Source organism: Boleophthalmus pectinirostris, unplaced genomic scaffold (assembly GCF_026225935.1).
Source record: "Boleophthalmus pectinirostris isolate CB_2022bp ecotype Guang Dong unplaced genomic scaffold, ASM2622593v1 HiC_scaffold_19, whole genome shotgun sequence".
NCBI classification, from domain to species: domain Eukaryota; kingdom Metazoa; phylum Chordata; class Actinopteri; order Gobiiformes; family Gobiidae; genus Boleophthalmus; species Boleophthalmus pectinirostris.
Window position 1 is genome coordinate 12,063,308 of NW_026571140.1, and position 6,153 is coordinate 12,069,460.

Sequence of the window (6,153 nt, forward strand, 5' to 3'; positions counted from 1 at the left end):
GCGTCACGTATTCACTTTACTTACTTTGTGCTGTCGATATCCTCCAAACACACACGCGACTCAAAGCAGCCGTGTACACGGAAGCGTAGCGTTAAAATCCATTCTGAACTGAAGCGGTTTGTTTCTTGGTTGAGGAAAGCAGAAGAAAAATGAGGAGGTGACAGTCAGGAGCGGTCGCTAACACGCGCTGCCCCTTGTGCGTCTTGCGTGGTGTACTTTTGACTGCTGTTTTGTCCAACACAAATCCACTCTAGGGGGCAAGTCACTCAGTCACTCTTGAGGTTAAGTGTACGTGCGTGTGCGCGTGTGTGAATCGATGAGATGCGCGCTTGATTGGGTCTCCCTTGTTGTAATAATGTACATGAGGAAAAGGAGGAGGTGGTGGAGGAGGGACGGGCTCACGCATGCCGCATGGCTCAAGCGCAACGACTTCTTCTAGCGACTGTAGAGCCAAGCACTTTGTCGGTCGTTGCTGGTACTTTTCAAGTCCCTTTTACCTGGCGTGGAGCTACTTCAACCAGTCTCGCTTGAATGCCACGCAAAACACTTGCTTCAAACAGATTTTGAATTTTTACAGGTAAGCTCCTCGCTCCAAACACAAGTTTCTTTTTGCCTTTTCAGTGAAGCGTAAAAGTTTTGAAGCCGTTGCTGGATCATATGTTTTCCTTTGTTTTTTAGGCGCCCCTCGAAGAAGCAGGCAAAGGAGAGAAGAGTGCTGAAGAGGAGGGCAGTGAGGGTGAGTTGCCTAAAGGCTGTCTCTCTCTTCCCTGTGCCAGATGTGCTACCTCCGCTGCCACAGCCGCTGCTGCCGCCTGCCTGCTGCTACAGAGCCTCGTCTCTCGCGCTCGTCAACACAGAAGGCGCTCCTTTCGTCGTCCCTGATCCGCCTGGGGAATCAGATCTACCCCGCGTGTGTCTTAAAACCCCCGAGTGCGTCCGCTGCTTCCTCGAGGTTCTTCTTTCCACCGATCGACGTTGTTTTCGCCCTAATCTCGTCGCCGAAATGTGTGCGCCGCTCCACCACTGCGTGCCGTTAGATCCGCCCAAGCATCTGTCCGTCTTTCCATTGGCGCATCCATCAGTGTCACACACACATACTCGCGCGCGCACACTACTACAATACCCCTCCCACCCGACAGTTTACACTCAAACATAACGCACACGCACGCGTACACACAGGGGTGCATGCGCGCGCTCACGGGCAATGGAGAGCTCTCCTCGCGGTGTGACTGACACAGTACGAGCTGTGAGAAGCCCGTCAGCGAGCTCCTGGCGCTGCCTTTGATACACGCAGCAGCTGTTTGATCTGCTCTGAGACACTTTGGTCTCCAAATAAAGCAGCAACGATAGGTAAAAGTGCTGATGAAAACTATTACTTTGATTTTAAACTCTTTTAGATAATTTGCCTGCTTGATGTTTGAGGTATTTTGCTCTGTCCATTTGCTGAAAATGTGACTTGATCAATAGTTTCACTTTGTTCGGAAGAAAGTGGAATCTTACAAAGCCAGAATGAGTACGACCCAATAGATGCCTTAATTTCAATGCAAAATAATAATAATAATTTCACTTTTTTGAACTGTAGCATACCTGACTCTTCGTGCACATCACACGTGCGTTTTTATATCCTAAATATTACACTTTTCCATCATTAACCCTCCGTCACAAATATTATCACTGCAAATATCTACTTTCATAATTTGAACACGAGAAACAAATTCACTTTTACTCTAATTTAAAATGTTCTGAAAATGAGAATATCCATATGTTAAGTTCAAACTACATGGAACATTTTTGAAAATCACGATAAAATATGGTTGATGAAATAATACCCACATTTAATCTGCGCATTTTCAACTCATTTACGATTTAATCACACGCACCGAGACAGTCTGTAACATGATCAAATATTGTTTAGTTTAGAGGAACAGAATTCGAGCCTTCACTTTCTCTGGGAGACGGAGTTCAGTGCGTGCGCAGCGGAGGTAGGTCCTAGGATTTATGCAGCAGCCTGCTCAGTGGCTTTGGTCAGGAAGTTCACAACAACAGACTGAAAACGTAATTTGTAAACGATTAAGGGCTGTTCTTAAAGCATCATTATAAATATGTCATACTATTCTTAGAAAAGCTATGCTCTCTGTAAGCACCATGAAGGATTACGCACTTGTTAAGAAAGACCTGGAAGTTTTAAGTCCAGTAATGATTAACTGTTCAGTGCTTTTAATAAGACTAAATGAACAGAATATTTTCATGATCTTCTTAATTAGGCTACTAGTATAAAACTGGATATTATTGTTATTATTATTATTATTATTTATTTACCGAGCTTAATCAGACGTCCTATATTTACAAATGCGTGTCAATACAGGCCAAATAATAGACTTAAAGACAACCAAACTCTTAAGTTCCGTGTGTGTGTGATTGTTTGAGGGGCAGAGAGGACGGAGATTACGCAGAGAAGAGTGTACAGTAATGGTAAAGTTCATAACGTTTCATTTTTAACGTGTTTTTTTAATTTTGATTTACGTATTACATTTAGATTTCTTAAAAACAACTGACAATTGTGAAGTCGAGTAAAGATTCAAAGAAGGAAAAACAGGCTACAAATGCAGACAGTCAAGTTTCTGAATGTACATTTTTGTCAAATATTCTACGCGTAATTAGGAGAATATCCAATTATGTTTGTAGTTTTATTATAGTGATGCGTGCTGGACACAATGGACAAAATTAAAAATGTAGGAACAGAAATCATAACTAGACTAACTAATAATTATTAACTTTTGTTTTAAGATGAGCTACCAATTGATTTTACGCACAAGTTTTCATAAATGCGTAAAATATGGATTTATCCTAAACTTGGGTAAAATTAAACAGTTTGCTTTTTTATATAAATTGTTTCAAGTATCCAGTGTGAGTTTCATGCAAGGGATACTTGACAATCATAATGTGTTAAAAAAAATAGATGTTTTCCCCGTTTGACCGAATGTCTGTCATTGCGCGTAAAAGCGGAGTGGTTTTACGCATTAAACAATTTGACACTCGCGTATGTGACTCATGTCCAAGTGCCTTTGCTCCCGTACATTTTGATAGTCATAATGTGATTTGATGTAGCATTATTACGCACCAAAAATAGGTTTCCAACGAGCCTTTTCTTCCATGTGTGTGTAAAAAGTTATTGAAGAGTATAGTAGATTCTAGAAGCCTACAGTATTGCTTTGTGTGTTACTGTACATTTGTGCCTGTGTGAGGCAATAGAGGAGCAGGAGAGAGGGGGACTCGGGACCCTGCCTCGCACCGCTGCTCAGTCATTACGCACGGGTCCAAGGGTCTCTCCGCAGACGCACTGAACGTTTTTACGCACGCCGTGATCAGAGTGTAGTTTATCCTCCATAATGCCGCTGTGGTCAACTATTCTGAATCAAAATAAACGAAAAAAATATTTTGAAATTTTGTGAGAAATGTGTGCGCGTGTAATGTTGATAAGCGAGTTCCTGCTGATCTTGGAATAATAGAAAACTAAACAACTTGTAACCAAATCCAAACATTTATAGCAAGCTGGTTTTGTGCGTAAAATCCCCCCAACGAGTCCAAATAGTCGCTGTGTGTCCTAAAGTGTTGCGCGCCAGAGTGCAACTAGCGTGATTTATCTGTGCGTCCCGGCGCTCTGCACACACACGGCCGTGATTTCCTTCCCCTCTTTCCCCCTCTCTTCTCCTTCTTCTTCTCCCTCCTCGCGCACGGTGATCACATTGGCGTGGAGAGGCGCACCGGTTTCACGGCATACTACTGGTTTCTAGTAGAGTGGATAAAGAGCCAGGGGGAGGGACAGTGCGCTGCGCAGCGGTGGGACTGACTGCACGGGAGGAGAAAAATGTATGTACCCTCAACTCTTGGCTGTTACACCAAAATTTGAAAATACTCATGAGGCCACAGTGCTACGATTGTTTTTCTCATGTAAATATGTCAAAATAAAAATAAAAAATCTCGAACAAAATATTAGTATACTTTTGTAAATATAGTTCTGAATCTAAAGTGTCCAAATGATGTCCAAGGTTTATAATTTGAGCTTACTTTTCTGAAAGAATGGTGTCCTAAAAACGTAACTTTCATAAACACTTTCACTTAAACAAAAAAATATTTACCCCAAAATGAAAATAAATTCAAATCTGGAATATCTCATAATGCATGTTTGTAATATTTGACACAATTAATCAGAGTCTGAAATGATTTGCTTTGCTTGTTTTGAAATAAATGTGAGATCGTAAAAGGAGTCATTTTGAAATTCAGTTCAAATTCATTGCTTTAGGTCGATTGCCAATGATGCACTGACTCAGACATTCACCTACTTATCCTCCTTATCAGATGTAGGAGTAGCCAAAAAGGTTCTCAACTGTTCTGCAGACTCAAGTACAAACTGTCCCCTTGTGATAAACAAAATTAAAATAAAATATAATGTAATAAATAACACCTTGAAAAACACCAAACCCCAACTAACTTCCACTTTCTTCTTCTGACACTGTTTTTTGATTTTTGCCTCAGCCTTGGGCCATGCCTCTGGCTAATATATCCCGCTATTGTCTTCTCACCTCAACTGAAGCCACTTTTTATTATTATTATGTAGCATGAACCTCCACCTTACAATTCAGTGACCTCCAAAAGTCATCTCCGACCAACCAGCAAACCAACGCGACTGGCATTGATTTAAAAAAAAAAAAAAATTTGCATGTCCAGAAAGAAAGAAGTAAAACGGGGCCAGCCTCTCCTCGGATAACCCTGAAAAAGTTCGAAAATTGTCCCTAAAAAGTAAACACGTTGACGGGTTGAGAGAGACGGAGTGGACGCTGTCTTTCTTTTCGGCGTTCCCCCTGCGCACCCCCTACCCCTCCACCTCCTCTTTCCAAAATGCCCCCTCCCCACCCTTCTTCCTCCATCCCTCCGCTCCCTCTCTTTTTCTCTTTCTCTCTTCTCCCCCCCCCCTGCCTGGACGTTTGGCTGGGCTGCGGAGCTAGCAGGGTTGAGAGGCCAAGTGCTGACCAGCTTTCTTTCTCTTCTGTCTGCTGTTACTAGGTCACCACGCATACACAACCGTACACACACACACACACAGACATGCACACACACACACACACACAAGTCTATGCACCTCTCCTCGCGGTCAGTGTTTGCCACTAGGGAGAGGGGTAATTTAAGCCCTCCTTGATGTAGCCTATTCATCACTGTCCCGTGCACGACGCTTCAAAATTAAAGCCTGATCTACAAAGTTAGACTCAAATGAGAGCGGGATTGGCAGGGGTCAACAAATGCCAGTCGAGTCAATATATGCCGTATGTAGTTTTGTGTGTAGTATTTTGTAGTATATTTACGTATATCGCTGGAGCAAGTATATCACAAAATGAAGATAGAAGAAGAGAAATTGTGCAATAGTACTAAACAGATCTGAAGAAGTTTGTGGTTAATAATGTGGATATTTTGGCGTTTTATTCCGATTTCAGTTTCCTGTTACAAGCAACATTTTTGAGGCCTTTTTGGTGTTTGTTTGTTTCAGTTTTTTACGGTCCTGATTCTGTAAATATACACGGTTACTAGTGAAAGCGAGATTTATTTGAAATTCTGTACATTCTCAAGCAAAAAAACTGCAATAAAATATCAGTTTCTACATTAAATTATCATTTCTGTTTCTTTTTTGGAGCTACTTTTTCTTGCACATATTTCAAGAAGCACTAGAAAAAAAAACTGTAGCTCTAGTCGTGGGTTTCAGCATGAGTAAACATGAGGACAGTCGCCATAGCAATTAAGAATTCAAAACGAAATATTACACCTCTGGAACGGTCAACTGTCCTCAAAATGGCACCGTATCACAGAAAGCTGAAACCCACGGAAGCTCTAAGGCCAAATATATTTATAACTATACTGAGGCCTGATGAGGGTTGTCAAAAATATCGAAAATCTGATACTAAACGATACTAAAACTAGATACTCCTTTGAAATAAGCGTCGATGCTGAAAATGTTGGATTCACAGGACAAAAATGAACCTTTCTTGAATAGTTTTAGAATGATTTTGAGCTGTTTCAGAACTAATATAAGAGCATATAGATGGAACCTGGACAACTGAAGGATTACACAGGTATTATATAAAAGATTTAATGTCAAAAATC

General features: G+C 41.4%; 1 protein-coding gene across 1 annotated transcript in view; it reads right to left on the bottom strand.

The window, feature by feature from the left end:
• The window catches only part of tshz3b (teashirt zinc finger homeobox 3b), an 80,057-nt gene extending 78,975 nt beyond the window's left edge, over window positions 1-1,082 (bottom strand). The window contains exon 1 of the mRNA XM_055154524.1: window positions 25-1,082. The gene's annotated coding sequence lies outside the window, so the exon portion shown is untranslated. The remainder of the gene's footprint in view (window positions 1-24) is intronic.
• Between the last annotated feature and the right edge of the window lie 5,071 nt (window positions 1,083-6,153).